Raw genomic sequence first — 22,336 nt, forward strand, 5'->3', positions numbered from 1 at the left:
TTTTTTCGATTGAATTGAATCGAATCAAGTGAAATGTTCTAGTTAAATTAAAAAAATTAAACATGTCAAATTAAATTTTGTTACAGTATAATTAATTCTATATTGGAGCACATAAATTTGAAACTATATATATTTGAAAACTTTTTCAAAGCAAAATAATAATAAATACTTTAGTATATAAACTTGAATCATTAATTAACTTATTTAGGTCCCTACAAATATTATTCTATTTTTTTAATTTTTAACTTCTTTATATATATTTTTAGAATTTTTTTGAAATATTTAGAATTTTTAAAAAAATATAAAATTGAAAATTTTATACATATTTTGAATTTTAAAATTATTTTGATTTTTTTTTGGTAATTTTGTTGATAGAGACCAATTTGCTCATTTTCAAACTTGATAGTGATTGTATTTATACTAATCATTATTGAATTGTAAAATTCAATTCGATTCAATTGAAACTTGAATTACTTATTTGAATTGAATCAAATAATTCATATAACTTGATTCGATTAACTCAAAATTCAAATTTTTTTCGATTTTTTGAATTGAATCGAGTTTTGTTCACCCTTAAAAGGATAAAGGTTATCTAGGTATTAATTGAAATCAATCATAAATTAATATTGAAATAAATTATTTTATCATTTTACTTTTGATTTAATTTGTATACCTTCATTTTAAAGCATTAAAATTTTAATAAAAGCTATTCTAACTCAATTTTGAAAAAATGTTGTTATAAAATCAGATCTAATCAAAACACGATAAGTTTCAAGTTATTTTGTCAACCCTAATTCTCTCTCTCTTTTTTTTTTCCCTTAAAAAAAAGACAAAAAAAGAAACGTACTGTATACACCGAAGCTAAGTGGAGGGGGTTGAGAAAAGATGGAGCACGTTGTGTAAGTGGAAATTGACCAAATTTTGATTAGATAGTGTGAGACCACTTTAAGGTAGATTTGATAATATATATATATAAATTTTGTATTTTACCTGTCATCTATTCGTTTTGTTACAGTTGGGACGAAATTACTAGTTATAAAATAAGAGTAAACATGATAACATCATAAGATGTTTATGCAATTCGAAAACTTGTTATGTTTATGGAGGCTTATTTAAAGAATGATCTACTATAAAAACAAGTGTAAACTATAATATAAGTCCAAGTTACAATTTTATTTCTATCTTTCGAATTAGTTTGCTTTTTCTCTAAGTTTTCTCCCTAAAAATTTAGATGTAAATTGATTGCGCATGGCCATTAGTTTCTTCATCACAGGCTTGAGAACATTGATGCATTTATGGATTTTCTACAAGCTTATAATTCAAATGTTGATGTTTGAGTATCCTTTGCAAGGCAGTGTTGCCTGGTGGGTGGTGGGTGGCGGGTGGCTTTTATTTCACTTGTTGACCTTCTCTATGTTGCTATTGTCTTTTTATTTTTAATTTGCTCTGTGAGGCATATAGTTTTATGGGGTTTGAAAGGATCTTTGTGTGATCATTTTGGTGTTTAATTGGCTTTCTAAGTATCTAGTATGGTGGTGTCAAATGTATGTTATTTTGGTTCTTAGGAGTGAGGAGTTCTTTTTAGTGCTTTTTCTTCAGAAATTTTGGAGCTTTGGTGATGAATTTTCTTACTCATTGTCTCACTAGCAAAAAGATTTTATAACATTTTTGGTTCTCAATAAAATTTTTGGATTAGCAAAAAAAAAAAGAAGAAAAAAAGACTTACACAATTTTTCACTACAAATTAGTTCTTCAATATACAAGTAAAATTCTCTTTTTCCTATGTACAATAACCTAAATAAGTCAGTTTATTAATAAGCATAAAGTGACTTGTTAAATAATAATCAATGTGAATATCTAATTTCACATAAATAGCTTCTATATAAGTATTCAATAAAGAGTATAACAATAGATATCTAGTCATAAAACACATTGAAGATCAAATATTAGTCACGAGAACTTCAATCACATTGAAGTCATGATCACATCCTTTCTTGGCTTGATTCTTACTCGAATTATCTTTAGTAGTGGAGTATTGCTAAAAATTGCCATAGATCATCAATTAAAATCCAAACATTTTTGGCCAAAACATTTCAACCAAGTAAGGCAAGTTAAGATAACCTATCATATATTTCTTAAGTTGCAACAAGCGTTGCATCTAGCAATTGTAACTAGCATTAACAATCTCCCCCATTGACATTTAAAAAAAAAAAAACATAGCGACACATCAAAGAAAATCAACTCAGACACTCACTTTTAATCCAATCATTCAACCATGAATTTAAACCGTGTAATTAACTACTAATGCAAGATAATAGAAGCATTAACAATCAAGGCTTATAATATTAAAAAGACCATATCAAAATAGGGATATGTCTAAGTAAAATCAAAATAATGGCATTTCAATAATTACATGTCCCAACTAAGATAAGTATCAAGTATCATCATCCATAAAAAAAAATTCAAAATAAAAAATAAAAAAAATTAGAAAAGCAATCCAACAAAATTACCATCTATCTCCCAAGTTGTCCCTACACTTACCCTCTCTCTTTTTTACTAAAAGATGCAAAAGGCTTTAAAACTCTTGAGCTAGAAGATCAATCTTGGAGAAATAAAACCAAGTTCACTTTCATTGAAGAATCTTCGATTTTTTCTCTTGATACTAAATGCTCTTATCAACACAGATGCATTCCTTTCCCAAAGTTCTAATAGTCTAGCCTAAGCGACATTTGATACTCTGAAAAATGTTGAGTTAGTTGCACTAGAGTTGTTGTTGGTGCTGGCTAATCATCATATTCAATATCATCAAAAGGAGAATCCACTCAGTATTAGCTGCAACATGCTTCCCTTTCTTCCATTTAAAGGAGTACTCTAACTTGGGAAACACATGCTCATAGACCTCATCCTTATCAACTATCTTTGGAGTTTACTTCACAAGGATCTAGAAGATGAGGGATGGAAAAGGCAAAGCAGGCCTTGTGTTCTTGGTCTCTATATGTTTTGTTATCTTATCAAAAATCAATTGACCAAGATAAAAGAGAGTAAAGGATACAACCTTGTGTAAACAAGTTGTCATCTTCTTTGTAACCACATCGTTTGGTTCTTGGGTAGCCAATTCCTAGTTGTTATAGCCTGGAGAGCAGCATATATAAATTCAAATTTAAATGCTCCAAAGTTTTCCACCCTTAGGTTATGTGGCTTGAAAATTGGCTATCAACTAGGAAGCAAGATAGTCATCCTTGACAATGAAGTTATCATCTCTACCATGATGATGGAAAAATCATTGATTGCTCCTAAACTGAACTTGAAATAATGGCCTCTAACATATGCCTACATGTAATGCTAACGATTTAGAACCCTAATAGATTTCTTTAAGTTAACATATAACTGCAAAACCGCATACTGTACAAATGGCTTCACATAACCCACATAACTGAGTAATTCATTCTACTCCAAGAAAATTTCCAATCTATTCTTGTAGAACTCAATCTCCTCAATGTTTCTTTCAAGAATGAATTATTTTTTAGAGAAAAATTTCATTATCTTGGCACATATAAGATTGATGTTAGCTCAATTGATCAAACCGAAAATGCCAAGAGGGGGTGAATTGGCTTTTAAAAAAAATATGGATGCTAAAGAGAATGGATAAAAAATGAACATAAGAATTTAGAGTGGTTCGGCTCCAATTGCCTACTCCATTACCTTAGCTTTCCAGAACTAATGATTTTTCCAAATTCACTAATTTTTTCAACCTTTGTGCACAAAGTTTAACCTTACAGTCCCTTAAAATTTCAACCCAAATCTTAAGACACAGCTCCTCTAAAGAGATAAAAAGAAGAAAATAAAGAAATAATCCTTACAAGATTGATGAGTTTGCAAATTAAGCTCAATTACAATGAAAAACACTTGAATAAAAGGATGCAAATAAGGCTCACAAGTGTTTGAAAGAAAAGTATGGAAATATATGACACAAGGTTGTTTTGATTGATCTTTAAGCTTGAATTTTCTTTCTTATTGTTGTAGGACCTTTAGAAGCTGATATTTATACTCTTTAATTCATTTCCAACCATTGTGGTTGTTGAGAAAATAAATAGTCATTGGGGATGAAAATGCTAGATCATTGAATTCACCTGCAACAAAAAGTATCAACATTTTTTGTACAAGTGTTGATACCAGAGGCATTTAATGCCTTATTGAGTGACCATTAAGATTAGTTTCCAATGATACCAAAAATGATTTACTGATACCTGTTAAAAGGTATCAATATAAATTTATGGGTATTGATACTTGTTGACATTTTGAATCATTAAAAGCATAATGCAAAAAGATATCGATATAAATTTTAGGTATCAATAAAATTCAATAGGTATCGATATAATTTTCAAGGTATCAATACTTATTTTTTAGTTTAATTTTTACTCAAAACAGAAAGCATATTTGATATAGATAAAAATTAAGGTGTTGATGAAATTGTACAAGTATTGATACATTTTAGAAAACATTGATACTTCTTGTAGGAAATAATTTTAAACCGATTTGAAATAATTTTAATTAAGTTGAAGATTTTAAATTCATTTTCAGAACTTTGTCAAAATTATTCTAAGTGTTTAAAGCATTTTCTAAGAGGTTTGGAAGTTTTGAAATATTATTCATGTTTTGACTTTTTGTTCAAAAACAATTTTTATTTGAAGATATTTTTGTTTGTTATATCAAAATAATTTATCAAATAAAGCTAGTTCAACAATCTCCCCTTTTGATATAACAAAATAATTTGGTAAATTTATTTTAAAATTTGTTACTCTCCTTTTAAAGTTCACTTTGAATCAATGACTTGATTTTTGTGAAATCTAGAAACAAGGATTTGACATTAAAAAATGGTCAATTGATATTGGCATTAAAAGGTTAGTCATAAAGAAAATCAACCAAATACTAATAATTTACCTTTCTCTTCTTTTCTCCCTCTTTTTGTTATATCAAAAATCAACAAATAAAGCTTAAGAGAGAGATTCTGTTAGTTGAATAAAAGAGTAAATAATTGGAAAACCAAAGAACTAACATTGGTGTATCAAAATAAATCAGCAAGTATCTACAATTAAGATACCAAAATAAACGTTAAGTTCTAACATATAGAGAAGAAAATCTGCAATGAAGATGATTGAAATGCATGAGAAAATGAAACATATGCACTTTAGTCATCTTGAGGTGGAGGAGGGGGAGGGAATTGAGACATTAGAAATACAATATTTTCCTCCATTCTAGACATCCTAGAGTCTAGACCACTAACATGCTCAAAGGCATCACTGACTCGAGTGCTAAAACCCCTAAACTCCTTAATCAAGGAAGTAATGGCGCCAAGGATGATGACAGACACTTCGTTGGAGAGAGGCTGAGTAGACGATTGAGTGAAGGAAGAAATTGGTAGAGGGTCTTGTTGGACCAGGGGAATGCCATCATGGTCTTCTTCAGGTTCTTCCTTATCATCATCATGAGGGACATGGTGGACATCCTTAACCCAATTTTTGTTAATAGGATCCATTTTAAAACCAGCTATATGAAGGGCAGAAAAACTAATAGGTTCGTGTTTAACGACCAAATGAGGATTGACATTTGTAGGGATGTTAAGACATTTGAAAATGTATGAAAAGAATTTACCAAAAGGCAAAAGGAGCATAATCTCAAGCTTCTGAACAATACGTTTGGTAATGTCATTAAATAAGATTAAAGTCAAATCTAAATTACTATTGTTATAAAAAGAAACAATCCACCAATAGTCAGTAAATCGAAGAACGACATGTTTTGAAATAGGACGTAATATCCATGTAATTATAAAATGCAAAATACGATCATGGACATCTAGCTTGGATGCAAACGAGTGTCAAACATTCAAGGTTGGATTATAAGGGCCTTTCGCATTCGACTTACCCACGGGAGAAAGTTTCAAAAATTCACTAAATTTTTCTAAAGTGAGACGAATAGGAGTATTCATAAGTAAAGAATTTACAACAACTATTGCCTCACTAGATTCATCATGTTCGAGTCTAGCATTTGAATAAAATGCTCGAACAAGATTAGCATGAGTCGTTGAACGAATTTTTAAAAATTGATCCACTACCATTCGATTAATGTTTGAAGAAACGAAAAAATAATTTTGGCCAAAAAATTGATATCAGTGATGCGAAAAACATTTACGTTTCATTTTAAAAAGTATTGATTAAAACTGTAAGAGTCATGATTATCTCTAAAACAATCATCAAAATAATTGGGTTGATCACTAAAATAAGATGAAGGACCGAAATGAGGACGTTTCTTAATCGACATTCTAACTAACTAGATAAAAGTGACTCTATTAGCACTTAAAATTTTGGTTGGGGAATTTTATCGAACACTTTGTGGGCAATCGGTTTAAAGAAAAATTGTAAGAGTTTGGTTAAAATTAGGAAACCTTCTACATGAAAACACATATATTTGTTCCAAATCAATAATTAATTAAAAAAATTCAACAATTTTTGCAATAAAAAAAGAATTATCTCGAAATTGCTTTAAAGTTGTGAAATTGGAAAGCAAACTTGAAGAATCCTTGTAGAAAAGCATAATGTAGGTTGATTTGTGTCAAGATTTTAAAGAAAAAGATGAAGAAATTGAAGTTTTTGAAGAATGGGTTGAGAAGGTTTCGGGAAAATTTTTTTAGGATTTTGTGAATTAGTTAAAAAAATGCTATAGATACCTTAAAAGGTCCACGAGTATCAATACTTTTTAAATGAGTATCGATATTTTTCAGAAAGTACTGATAAAATGGTATCAGTATCGATACTAAATGTTGAAAATATTTTTCAAAGTATAGAAAATTTTCCCAACATGAATTTTAAGTTTTAACAAGTTCTATATTAACTTAAGATGACTTAGCAACAATTTCTAATGAGTTCATATGCTTGAACATGCCAAATTTGAGTATGATGCATATGAAACATAGACTATTGTGAGGTATACAAAATTGAATATTTTCATAAACTAAGGTCTAATTGAGCACATTCAAAGGTATTCAAATTTTTTATACTAGACAATAGTGATCAAGATTGATTAATCATGCTAAAATTAAGTCCCCAAACTAATTGCATATAGGAGACATAAAAATCATGAATAGACACTTATACAATCAATTTTAAGTCATAAAACATTTTGAGAACAAAAATTGCAAAAAATTCATTTGAACACAAAATTAAGGTAAGGTAATAATACCTAATTCTCTCCTAAGTGTCCAAAATCTTTCTTTGTCAAATTATTTTGTACAAATATCGTAGTTGATTTAAGGTGTCATCATACTCTAGAACAATTTCTCTTTTTTGGACATGATCTATAATGAAATGATGCCTAATCTCAATATGCTTAGTTCTAAAAAGTTAGATTGGATTTTTAATAAGAAAAATAGCACTAGTATTGTCAAACTTAATAGGAATGGTATCTACATCAATTCCATAGTCCATAGGTTGTTCTTTCATCCATAAAACTTTAGGACAACAACTACTGACAGAAATATATTCTACTTCGGTGGTGGATAATGCAACACTATTTTGTTTCTTTGAAAACCATTATACAAGCATGTTGCCTAGGAATTGACAAGTACCAATGGTGCTCTTCCTAGCAAGTTTGCATCCTCTAAAATCCGCATTCGAGAATGCTTGCAGTAATAGTCCGGTTTTAGCTAAATCAAAACAGTGGTTTTGGAACCACAAATCTGAGGTCATAAAATTGTTTTAATATTATTTTTGGTATTTACAGTATGTTATTTAATATGTGTGAAAATTTCGTGATTTAATTTTACCGATTGGCTAGTTAATTTGCTAAAAGGACTAAATCGCGTAAGGCGTAAAAGTTGTGTTCTATAAGCTAAAGGTGTCTAATAGCTATAGAACATTAAAGTAAAGGTCCTTAAGTGATAAATAGTCCATTTGTGAGTTAGTGGATGATAGTGGCTTGGCAATTGTGTAAATAGTAATGATTTTAAAGGTTAATTAAGTAATTAGTAAATAATGTTAATATTAAATAAAACAAGTTAAAGTTATCATCTTTAACCTTTGTTCAACTGAAACTTCAAAGATAAAAATAACCATGGAAGTTTAACATTTGGCCAAGCTTTCATTGTCCAATTACGTACGATTTTTATTCCGTTTTTGATGATTTTTACGTTTTTGAGATCATTGCTTAGTATTCTAGCTAGCCCGTGTCTTAATTTTCAAAATTTTTGATGATTTTTTGAAATGACATTGATGAATATTCAAGCTTTTTGTTGTTTGATGATGAAAAATAAATATTTGTTGATAGATTATTATATTTTATAAAGTGATTTTTGATGAAAATGCAAATTAGGGATTAAATTGAGAAATGTGTAAATTGGGTGGTTGAAATGTGAAATAAATGCAAGTTTTGGGCTTCTAGGGACCTCTAGTAAATTCGACTAAGCATGGGTGTATTGAAATTTTGTGTAATTTGTGATTTTGTGAAATAGGGACTAAATTGAATAAATGTGAAACTTTAGGGGCTAAAGTGCAAAAATGTCCAAATAGGAATTTTTGAATGAAATTGAATGAATAAGTGATTAAATGAGCTAAATTTGAATTCATATAGATCAAGTAAGAAATAAATCAGATTTGGATCGAGAAAAATCAAAAGTTGTCGAATAGTGATTCCGATCCGTTCGTTTCCAAACGATGTAAGTTCATAAGTAAATAAATGTTTTTGAATTTAAATGTAAATGTTATATGCATGGCGGAATTTGATTATTTTATACATTTCCGAATTAATTTGTATATAATTATACATTGCTAAAATTTATTTGTATATGGTTATATATTATCGAAATTGATTTGTATATGAAGATAAGTTCTTGAATTGATTAGTATATAATTATATGAAGATAGGTTGCGAATTGATTCGTATATAATTATACATTGCTGAAATTTATTTGTATATGGTTATACATTATCGAAATTGATTTGTATATGAAGAAAAGTTGCGAATTGATTAGTATATGATTATACATTCTTGAAATTTATTTGTATATGGTTATATATTATCGAAATTTATTTGTATATGAAGATAAGTTGCCAAATTGATTCGTATATAATTATACATTGCTGAAATTTATTTGTATATGGTTATACATTATCGAAATTGATTTGTATAAGAAGATAAGTTGCGAATTGATTCAGTATATGGTTATACATTCTTGAAATTTATTTGTATATGGTTATATATTATCAAAATTTATTTGTATATGAAGATAAGTTGCCAAATTGATTAGTATATAATTATACATTGCTGAAATTTATTTGTATATGGTTATACATTATCGAAATTGATTTGTATATGAAGATAACTTGCCGAATTTGATTCGTATATGAATATATATATTGTTGAATTGATTTGAGCATTGGATGACTGGTTTCGTGTATGAAATGATTTAATTACGAAGTTGATAGCTCTGAATGAACCTTAAAAAATGTATTTGATATTGATGACCTGATATTAGGACTTCGAATATGTGATTTCGTGTAAGACCATGTCTCGAACATTGGCATCGAAGTAAGAAAATGTGTAAGACCATGTCTGAGACATTGACATTGTATATGATTCATATAAGACCCTGTTTGGGACAGTGTCATTGATATGCATTAACATGTAAGACCATATCTGGGACATGGCATTGTATGAGCTTTATATGATTTCTGTGTGTTCTTAACAAACCCGAAAGTGAATTTGAGTTGAATGGTTCAGGTATGTGTGAAGTTATATGTTTATGAAATATAAAGGTAAGTTTAGTACTTAATGTAATAATATGAATTTATATGAGTTAGTTAAATGTATATGTGTTTGAGATATATTTGAATTCAACCTAGTTGAATTGAATTATAAATATCATTGAAATGATTTATTTTCTTATGGCTTACTAAGCTTTCAAAGCTTACTTTGTGCATTTTTCCACTATTTTATAGATTATCGAAGCTAGCTCGGACTCGGGGATCGTCGGGAAACGTCATCACACTATCGATCATCTTGTTGGTACTTTTGAAGCTTTGTATATATGGTATATGACATGTATAGGCTAGTGAACTTTTGATATATTTTGAATTGTAATTCTAGCCATGTGTGTTGATTTGGAAATGGTATATAAGATGGAGTTGTGTTTAGGATTATGTTATGAGATGAATCATGGTAATTGAAGTGTATGTATATTAGCCATGTGTTTAGCATGCTTATTATGATAGGTGATGTTTCAATGATTAAATGATGGCAAAGAATTAATATGTTTTATGATTGATTGGTTGATTATTCAGGTACTGTTCTAATTGGTAAATAATGACTATGTGATTCAATTTTACGAATTTGACTAGTAGGAATAAGAGGATGGTTATTAGTTGAGTTCGGAAAAAAAATTTGTAAAAAAGATTATATTACTTTGTGCTTGAATTGTAATGAATGACTGTTCTGAACCGTGTTTTGATCGGTAATGCCTCGTAACCCTAATTCAGTGACAGATTCGGGTTAGGGGGTGTTACATTGCAAGTTAAAGGATGAGTCTCTAGGATACCAAAGACTTAAATTTGGAGTGTCTCTAAGGTATCTAAAGATTCTTTTAAGGGCTTGTAAATGTGATTCTTTAAGACATGATTGAAATCTAGCACATAAACAAACATGGAGCATGATATTGAGTCTACTTGCAGTAAGATAAAGCAAAGAGCCAATCATAGACCTATATTAATTTAAATCAACACATTTGCCTTTCTCAACTTTGTCAAGCTTTGTAGAAGAGCTCATAGGAGTAGCTTGTGGTTTGAGAGTTTTCATCCCAAACTTGAGCATTTCCTTTGTGTATATAACTTGATTGATGAAGATGTCATCCTTTCTTTACTTGGTTTGGAGTCGCAAAAAGAAATTTAGTTCTCTTATCATGCTCATCTCAAATTCACCTTGCATTAGCTTAGAGAATTCTTGACAAAGAAGGTCATTAGTAGGAAAAAAATGATATCATCTACATAAATTTGAACTACTAATAAATCTTTGTCTTTTCTTTTAATAAAAAGTGTTGCGTCAACCTTCCTTTACAAAAACCTTTCTCAATGAGAAAATTTGATAATCTTTCATACCAAGCTCTAGGAGCTTGTTTCAAAGCATATAAAGCTTTTGAAAGTTTTAAAACATGGTTTGAAAATTTTGGATCTTCAAAATCGATAGTTGTTCAACATACAATTCTTCATTTATAAAACCATTTAGAAAAACACTTTTTACATCCATTTGATATAATTTAAAATCATTAAAACATGCAAAAGCTAAAAGCATTCTAATGGCTTCCATCCTAGCTACGAGAGCATAAGTTTTATCATACTTTATTCCTTTCTCTTGAGTGTAACCTTGAGCAACAAGTCTAGCCTTGTTTTTCACTACGTTACCGCTCTCATCTAGTTTGTTCCTAAAAACCCATTTAGTACTTATAGTAGATTTATCACAATGTCTTTCAAATAAGTCCTGCACTTTTCTCAAATTGATTTAACTCTTCTTGCATAGCCAGTATCCAATATTCATCATATAATTCAACTTTGATATGTTTAGGCTCAATACATGAGATAAATGCAACATAATTACAAATATTTCTAAGAGAAGATCTAGTAGTTACCCCTTTGGATGGATCTCCCAAAATATTACCATCCTTCACATAGTTGAACTCTCTTGGATGAGTGACTTCCTTCTCCTCTATTGTAAGCTCTTTTAGAGCATCTTGTGTTTATTCTTGTATATTCTCACTTGATGATTGATCCACTTTATCATTATTGTTAAAAAATTATGCATCATCATTATCAATACAAGAATCCTTTCCATGATGAAGCTTATAGTCATAAAAAATAACATTTATAGACTCTTATACTACTATTTTTTTGTTAAACACTAGAAAAACTTTAGAATTTAAAGAGTAACCAAGAAAAATTCCTTCATCACTTTTTGCATAAATTTACTAAGATTGTCTTTTCCATTATTTAAAAAAACACTTGCACCCAAAAGGATGAAATAGTTAATGTTAGGCTTTTTATTTTTGAAAAGTTCATATGGAGTTTTCTTTAAAATAGGCCTAATCATCACTCTATTAATAATATAGCAAGCGGCGTTGGTACCTTCCACCTAAACATATTTTGGTAAATTATTTTCACAAAGCATTGTTCTAGCAATTTCTTCTAAAGTTTTATTTTTCCTCTCAACAAGTCCATTTTGTTGAAGGCTTCTAAGTGCATAAAAATTATGGCTAATTCCATTTGATTTGCAAAAATTTTTGAAAACCAAGATTTTGAAATTCGGTTCCATGTGATGAATTTTTCTAATGCTTCATCTTTAGTACTTAAGAAAAGAACCCAAGTAAACCTAGAATAGTCATTAACAAGCAGAAAAGCATATTGTTTTCCACCTAAGCTAGTTGTCCTAATATGACCAAATAAGTATATGTGAATTAGTTGAAGAACCCTACTAGTTGATACATCATTAACAGGTTTAAAAGAGACTATTCTATATTTACCTTTAACACATGCATCACAAACTTTATCTAAGTCAAAATCAATTTTAGGCAATCCTCTTACTAAGTAATTTTTAGCTAGTTTATACAATATGATTATGCTAGCATATACTAGTTTTCTATGCCATAGTAAAGAATTATTCTCATTTTTAGCAACAAGGTATATGAGTGAATCATGCAAATCATCTAAATGCACCATTTAAATATCTTTTATCCTATGTGATACAGGCATAATCTTATTAGACACAATGTCAACTATTTTACTTCCGTTAGACTAAAAAATGACATTGAGACCATTATCACATAATTGGCTAATATTAAGTAGATTATGCTTAAGATCATTGACATAGAGAACCTTTCCAATAAGAGTTGAAGAGTTTTTACAAATAGAGTTGATTCTTTCTACCTGTCCTTTAAAGTTGCCACCAAATCGAACAACTCCTCCAATCTTTGGCTTTAAATTGATAAAATGGATTTTGTCACCATTCATGTGCTTTGAGCATCCACTATTAAAGTACCATGAGTTTTTGAATAAATATTCCACATTGAAGCAATGCTCCTCTTCCTAAAAATATAGAATTAAACTTTGATTTTTGGTATAAAAAAATAATTTGGTAAATTTGTTTTTGAATTTGTTACTCTCCTTTTTAAAAGTTCAATTTTAATCAATGACTTGATTTTTGTGAAATTTGGAAACAAGGATTTCACATTAAAAAATGATCACTTGATGTTTACATTAAAAGGTTAGTCACAAAGAAAATCAACCAAGATTAGTCATAAAGAAAATCAACTAAATACCAATAATTTACCTTGGCACAAATAGGATTAATGAACTTGTACTTAGGTTGAACTGGTTCTGGTTCTACTTCTCAACTTGCTTGCAAAATCTTTTACAGTCTAGCTTCTTTCATTCCCTTATTTCATTTTTTAGAAGAAGATGGTGCATTAGGTCTCTTTGAGAGATGTTTCCCAACCTCAATTGCCAACACTAAAAAAAATGAAACATATTTTTCAAGATCAGGATTAGCTTAGACGAATTTTAGAGCCTTTTTTTTTCCTACCCTTTTCCGTTTAAGAAACTTAGGAATAAATGGTTTCTTTCCCTTTCCAGCAACCTTTTTAGTTGCATACTCAGACTCAATCTCATAAGTCACAAATGCTTTACTTCTTCTACAATATACAAGACTAGTTGTAACTGAGGTTATTACCACGTTAAGTTTTGTATCATTATCAACATCTGTAGTAACCTCTTCACTTTCATCTATGGCTACAACTTCTACAATAGTTGGTTGGAATTCTATGTTGGAACCAACAGGGACTTGCTGTATAAGAGCATATAAAAGATTACCCATCTGTGTAAATCAAGGTGAGGCAGTTTTTCCAATAAGTGGCCAATTTCCTCAACCACCATTGATGCATTCTCAGTTGAGACCAGGGTAGTTAGTACTGTACTGTTGGACATATCATTTTTGTCTTGTTACTGGTGCGTATTGATACCGGCATGTTTTGGTGTATATTTTTGGGTTTATTGACGTTTTTAAATATTTTTCGTATATACATATTTATAGTTTATTTTTTAGTTTCTTGATAAATTATATATACCTTTAAATATTTGCACATATATATTTATAGTCTAAGTTTTAGTTTCTTACTAAGTTATATGTTATTTTGGTAAAAAAATATATTATATACACTTGCAAATATATCTCAATTATATCTATATAAATATATTTATATATAAATATAAGTTTTAAAATTGTTAATTAGGTTGAATAATTCAATTTAATAACTTTTATTTTTAAATGTAATTATGGAAAAATTAAAATGTTTAAGAAAATTTTTTTAAGAATTGATTTAAAATACCAAAAATTTTGTACCAACCAGTATGGGTTCCAGTACACACTAATACAAGTCAATATTGACCGAAATGGGTTAAAATATATTGAAATTGTTGAAGTGCACTGAAATTTTGACCAAAATGGAACATCAACTACTTGGTCTTGGCTTAAGATTAGGATGGTACATACCGATAGGTATCGGTATGGTATGGACTAACATGGTTGAGACAACTCCAACTCCAACTCCTTGTTTCCATGACATCCTAATTCTCAAGATTCTCAGCTTTCAACATTCTTAGAACTAAAGTAAAGATGGATAAAAAAAATCATCAAAAATTGATTCTGAACGAGTTGTAGGAATACCCTCAATTTCAGTGCTTGCCCAACTGCAACTAGAGGAATGTTTGGTATTTATTATTGCTGCTATTGAGGTCTGCCTCAAGAAGCTTAGTTGAAGTGCCCTCACTAGAGGTTCTTGTTCATCTCCTTAGAGGGAAAGGAGAATGAGACTCTTTGAGAATTTGAGATGAAGATGGGTTAGAAGGATCAGTCATTTTAGCACGGGGCACGGTTTCTTGCAAAGAGATTAAAGGTTTCTTAAATTTAAAGAAGTCTTGAAAACCGAAAGTAGGGAGAACCTTAATGATATAAGGCTAAAATAATCGGGTAAAAGAGTTTGAAGTAAATTACAACTTAATCAAAGATATTAAATACCTAAAACTTACATTGATTTTTCCCCTTCAATAAAACTTACATTGACTTTTCCCCTTCAAAAGAGAATCATATTTGGAAAAATAATAAACCCTCCAAAAAAAATAAAAATAAAACCCCTAGGAAAAACGACCCTCAAGGGATATGTTTTAGTGCCCTACCTTAGCTACCAAGTGAAACTTGGCATACATCAATGTCTCGAACTTGATAAAATCAAAGGCCAAGGTAAAGAAGCTTGGTAGTTGATTCTCAATTGACACATATGCATTTGTTTGGTGGAAATGAATTCCTTTAGGAAAACATTTTCCAAAACAAGGGTAAATTCAAAGCCAATTGCAGGAAAATGTCTTACCGATTTCTAAGCCGTAAGATATTTTCCCTTCTCTTCTAAGCAGTGGTTCTCCCTTCTTCAAAGCCTCCGCCTCTCCTCCTCATCTCTACCTCGCCATCTCTGTCTCTCAGCTTCGTCTTCCTTATTCATCTTTCTGCTCCATAGATCAGTTTTCAACTTAGTTCCAATGAGTCACCCATATGCTTCAAGTTTTTTTTTGGCTCAATTATTTCTAAATTTTGCTTTCTGTTCAGTTCGATATGATGATCAACAAAATCAAATTTCTTTTCCTTTTTTTCATAATTTATGACTTTTTAAGTTGGATTTTTAGTAATTGCTAGTGGATTAATGAAATGGGGTTATTGTTGATTGTTAAACCATGGAGGAATTTTATGAGTTTACAGCTTAAAATTGGTGGTTTTAGCTAGATTTTAGTAATTGATAATGGGTTAATAAAATGGGGTTATTGATATTTTGGTATTTTCCAGAAATCAGAAAAAGGATGAAAACTCACCGTCTTCTTCCCTACACCACTCGACCCCCACTTCTTCACTAAGGGAAGCTTTCCCTTTTAATTTTCTTGCTATTTTCTCTATAAATCTCTTAAAAAATCTCAACATTTCCTTTCAGGTTTTTTTAACAAAATAAATTCATTGTTATATTTATACCTTCAGATTCTCTATTTTTAGCTAAGGTTTTTTTTAGCGATAAACTATTTTTTTGAATATTGTTGGAATTATATATAGGTTGTTCTTAATATTTCCTTAAATTTACTATGATATTATGAACACCATGGGTCTTAATTGTTAATGCTTTTATTCCTTTGCATTATAATTGATTCCATGGTTTAGTTTTAGCATTGAGTTAATGGATTAAAATGAAGTATTGAGGTGATTATCCTTCTGTTAAGTTTTTGTTTAAAATGTCAAATAGAGATTATTAGTGCCATTTATAACCATCAACTTCAATGCTAATTGCAACTAAGGAAAAGTGGGCAACATATTATAACTTGTCTTATTTTATTGACATATTTTGAATAAAATTGATTTGATCTTTTATTTATTGAATATTAAAATTGTTAGCAACTCATATATAAAGACTTTCTGCTTGAGAAACAAACCATTCAAAAATACCAATAAGACTTTCAGTCCAATCCAAATTTCCTTAGAAAATTCAATGTTAAAATAAGTTTGACTACTAGAAGATCTTTGCCATTATGCTGATTATTAAATACCTTTTTATATGACTATTTTAATGGAATAAGCTATTGTAATTGGTTGCAATGATGTAGGAATTTTGTGGGTTTACAACTTAAAAAATTGGTGATTTCAATTGGATGGGGTTATTCTTCAAAATGGACATAAAATTTTTTACTTATTCAGAAATAAGTACTAGGTTAGTTTGGATAAACCAAGACCTAATTTGGTTAGTTTGGCTTGCAACTTTGGTGCAATCAAGGTTTACAGTCCTTAATGTTCAAAAGGCTAACAAAAGAATTGAAGAAAGAGATACATAATGTGTAGTTTGGTTTTGCATTATGTCATTCAATTTGCTGTTATATGTGTTTCAGTTTTGTTTGGTTGTAATAGATAAACTGGAAGACGCGCATATCCTTTGGTGTAGGGATGCCTTCATAATTTTTGAAACTAGTACAAGTAAACGTAATTTGAAAGTTAGTCCCTTACAGTTTTAGCAACAATGATGAACTTATCCTATGGTAGTTGAATTCACTTGCAATTTTAGAGACTGGATTTCTTCTTATAAAGCTTTTTGGACACTGCCAGAGCAAGCATGAAAAGATAAGAAGTGGAGAGGGGATCGGGTTGTTGATTCTCATTTTTGTCTCTATTTTTCTTCTTCAAAATGGACATAAAATTTTTATTTATAATTTTAGAAGTGAAATTAAAATTTTACATGGTCCGTTTTAATTATCTAACACCGACTTTTTTTTTATTTTCTTAAAAAAAAGTAGTTTATTATATGATGATTTGCAAAGCTGAAATTCGTTGTTATCCATGGATAGCAGCAAGTAGGAAAAATAAAGGTGGGAGGTTAACCTTTCGACAAGTATATGCCCAGGGCAATCACTTCCTTTTGACTCCTGCAGTGCTTATTCTGATTTAACCAAACCAAGCATATTCTAGTCTTGCTGACTGAATGCTTTTCCTTTGCAACAAATCTAAGAAAAACAAGTGCTTTAATTATATATATTATGCATATGTTTTTCAGTTTTTTATTACAGTAATAATATGAGCCATGTTTATGTATATACTGTTGGAGGAGTCAAGACCGCAGGAAGAAGTATAGCATTTATCAGTGGTGAAAACACAAAGGGAGACCACCCTTTTAGAAAGAAGAAAAAACTAATGACATATTAATGCATATTGGATATTCATGAATATTGATTAAATACTGCAGATATAATGGTGCATAATGGTATTTGTTTCTATAAATTACTAATTTGCTTCAGTTTGTTTCGGTGTTAAATTGTGTACTTGTTATTCGTCTTAAAAGGTGGCTTGATTCTTTCTCTATTTATGAAGTTATTTAGAAGGTTTGGCGTTGTGACGTGGTCTTGAAGATGGCCTGTGTTAGGGGCCTTGGACAATATAATTCCATAAATTGTAGAAACCAGAAAGTTAGGAGACTCTGATTTACTATTAATTTGTGTGATATTCTTAGTAGAGACCGATCACCTTTTTTAATTTATGTGATATTCTTAGTAGGATTAATTTGTGTGAAGAAACGGCTTCGTGTATTAGATGCTGAACCATTTTGGAATTTTTCGACTCAAGTAGATATAGTTTTGGCTTGTTGTATCATTCATAATCATATGATGGGAGTTGATCCTAGTGATTTACTTAATAAAGGATTATACGAGGAGCCTGAGTCTGATTTGATAATACCAACTCTTACGGATCGAGAAGAAAGAGAAGAAGCAAGAGAATGGTCTGCTAAGAGAACGAAATTGCACAAACTATGAGAACTGATTATATGGCTAGAAATATTAGGTATGTTTAGGGATTAGGGTAATTGTTTCTATGTTATGTATGTTTTAGTATTAAAATTGTTTTTTTTTGTTAATGTTGGTTGGATAATGATATTGAAATTTTAGTTTGTTGGATTTTGAAATTATTATGTCTTGAATTTGTTAGATATTGATTATGTTTTAAGCTTGTTAGATATTGAATTTATTATGTTTTAAGCTTGTTGGATATTGAAATGATTGACAATGACAATTATTAATGTAGAATGGGTAAGAGCAACAAAAAAGGGACCTCCAAGCAGTTCAGGTGGACAAACTGATGGAACATGTTTTTCTTGAAATTCTAGCAGAGGAGGCCCAGAAAGGAAATAAGCCTTCTAATACTTTCAGAGTAGTTTCTATTAATCTAGTTGTCGAAGCAATTTCTGAAAGATTCCAAGTCCAATGCGATACGAATCATGTGGAAAATCTTTTGAGGACTGTAAAAAACCGACGGCATATTATATGCAAAATTCGAGGTGAAAGTAGTTTTGGATGGGATGATAACATGAAAATGATCATGTAACAACCCGGTTTTGACCCTAATCGGAACAGTGGTTTCGGGACCACAAATCCGAATTAGAAAAATATTATTAATATTATTATGTGTGTTTATTTTGTGTGTATGTGATTGTGTGAAATTTTCGTGTTTTAATTTCGTCGTTTAAGTGTCCGATTTAATAAAAGGGCTTAATCGCGTAAAATGAAAATTTAGGGGTTAATTATAAAAGCACCTAATTGTTGTTGTCTTTATAACTTAGAGGTTTTATAATGCAAATAGTCCACTATGTAAGTTAGTGGGTGGCAAAGGACTAATATAACCTTATTATATATGTTTTGTTTATTAATTATTAAAGGTTAAATAAGTAAATTAATAAATAATGTATAGTATAATAAAACAAAACATAAACAAGCCATTATCATCTCTTTTGTTGGCCGAATGTCGCAAAGAAAGAAAACATCTATGGCATTTAGGGTTTCGGCACTTTGCTAGCTTGATTAAGGTATGAAATTGTTTCGGTTTTTTATAATTTTTACGTTTTTGAGATTGTTGCTTTGAATACTTCAGAACCCATGTATTAATTTTGTGAATTGTTGATGATTTTGAAATGTGCCATTGATGAATATTTGTGTTTTGTGATGTTTGATGATGAATAATGGAAGATATGTCTTAGATTAACATGTTTTGTCTTGGGATTTTTGATGAATTTGAGTATTTAGGGCTAAATTGTGAAAATAAATTTTTGAGGGACTAAAATGGGAAATAAATGAAATACATGGACTTGTATGAATACAATGAAGATTCGGCCTAACTATAGTGTTGTGAGATTTTGTGTAATTTGTGTTTTACGCAATAGGGACTAAATTGCAAAAAGTGTAAAATGTCTGGGGCAAAATGGTTATTTATCCATTTATGTGTTTTTGGATAAAATTGAATGATTTGATGAATAAGAGGGTTAAATTTGAATATTTTTAGATCGTGAACTGAAGAAAACAGAATTAGATCGGGGAAAGTCGAAAGTAATCGAATAGTCGATCGAGTCCGCGGATATCCGAGGTAAGTCTATTAGCTATTTAATGTCATAAAAATCAGTATATAGGTATGTATATGTGCTGTATTTTGATGAATTATAATTGAAAATATGTTGGTTGAAATAATTAAAAGTATGAGTGAATTATATGCATTATTGTTACATGTTCGAATCATAGGTATATACTTATATAGTCATTTGAATTTAGTTAAAGTAAGAAGGTATATAAGTATATACATGTATAAATTATTAGATTAATCAAAGGTATGTATAAGGTATATGTATATATATAAAAGGGTTGAATGATTATAAAAGTATATATATATATATATATATATATAAACTCTTGGATTTGATTTGTGATATGTATGTTATAATTGTATATATATATATAGATTCGAATAAGCATGCAAAATACGTGCATGTGTTGTGTATTGAATTTAGATATGTCATTATATATGTATATACGTGTATAAACCTTTGGAATTAATTTAAGACATGTAATTCATGAGTATATATGTGGTATTGAAAAGTATGTTTATGTGTGAGATGAAAATATATGTATATGCAATATTTGATTGGATATGTTTACGTACATGAATAGGTACTTAATCCGAATTTAGGTAGGATATATGTGTAAGATATTATGAAATGCGATGAATCAAGTATATGCGTATATGTTCTTGAAATGAATTTAGGTATGGAACTTATATATGTTTAAGAAAGTTTCGATTATGTGAATTTATTCATGCAAAAGTCTCGAATGGGAATGAATATATGAGGTTGTTAGTTTGAATGACTAATATAAAGTGATCGAATGTAAATCGACTTATTGTCTAGCAGTGTGGATGCTTGGTGATATAATTCAGAGCTATGTGCCTAGCGGGCTTAATCTTAGGTGAATTAATTCGCACTTTACGCCTAGCGTGCTTAATGCCTTGATACATTTCGGACTATAGGTCTAGCAGGTGTAAGTTTGTATCGAATCGTGTTTTAAAACCTAGCGGCTAAGTGCCGGTGAATCTATTTAAACTATGTGAGAATATGCAATTGATATATCTATGATTTTGGTTATAAGAAATCGATGTATACATAAATATTAGGTTTTTATATGCTTGGTGAGTATACATCTACATTCCGGTTTTTGCATTTGATTAAACATAATTGTATGCATTTGGTGTATACAAATGATAAAGGCATATGTATATCGTATATGCGGTTGTTGAATTTATAAATGCACATGGGGATATGCGGTTGTTAAATATATACATGGAGCCTATGTGTTTGATAATTATTTATGGATGCAATTAGGATATATATATAAATGTACTCATTAATTTGTATATGATGAATATGTATATATATATATTGAATGTATGTATTAGCGATGTACTCGGTATAAATTCATAATGAGTCTATATATATATATATAAGTGAATATAATATGTGATTGGTATATATATATACATGTGTATGATCAATTTTATGCACATGATAAGTACATATGTGAATTTGAAAGTATGCAAGTGATAAAGTGTATATACATTCGGTTTTTAATTGTTGATAAATATGTATGCATTTGTCTATAAGTATTTGTTAATTTATATATATTTTTGTTGTTATGCTATAGACTTACTAAGCTATAAAAGCTTACTTTGTTTGTTTTCTATCCATTTGTTTTTTTAGATTTTGGAGACGCGTTCTGAGCTCGGGGATCATCAAGATAGTCCATCACACTATCGACTTCTTTTGGTATTTTGTTAAATGTTTGAACTCAATCTTATGGCATGTATAGGTTGAGCACGATATTAATTACATTTTGATTGTAAATTATAATAGCTATGCGAAAGTAATTAAATTTTCATGTTGTGATCGGTTTAGTTGCAAAAAAAATGGTTGTGTTTGTTCGGTAATGCCTCGTAACCCTAATTCGTGACGGATACGGGTTAGGGTGTTACATTTATTGGTATCGAGCTACGGTTTAGTCGATTCTTGGACTAACGTAGCATGTATGAGTCTAGCTATACATGCCATATTTTTATATCGAGATAGTGTGATGACCGCGACGTCTAAAAATGTGTTTTCAGATAGTAATGGATCCCGATCGAGCCGTAGCCGATGATGTTGAGAGTATAGCGCTGCTCCGCACAAAGGGATGAGCCAGTAGATTTTCGACCGACCTCGAGTAACCGGGAGGAGAGGCTAAACAAGCCTTCTACCAAATGATGAATGATGGTTTACTCAATACGTCGAACTAATCCGGTTGCACAACAACCTCCACCCCGACTAATCCACCTTCGATTCTGTTATACCTCAAGTAAGTGATCCGATGAGATTACTTAAGCT

This window comes from Gossypium raimondii, chromosome 2, assembly GCF_025698545.1.
Source record: "Gossypium raimondii isolate GPD5lz chromosome 2, ASM2569854v1, whole genome shotgun sequence".
NCBI lineage: Eukaryota > Viridiplantae > Streptophyta > Magnoliopsida > Malvales > Malvaceae > Gossypium > Gossypium raimondii.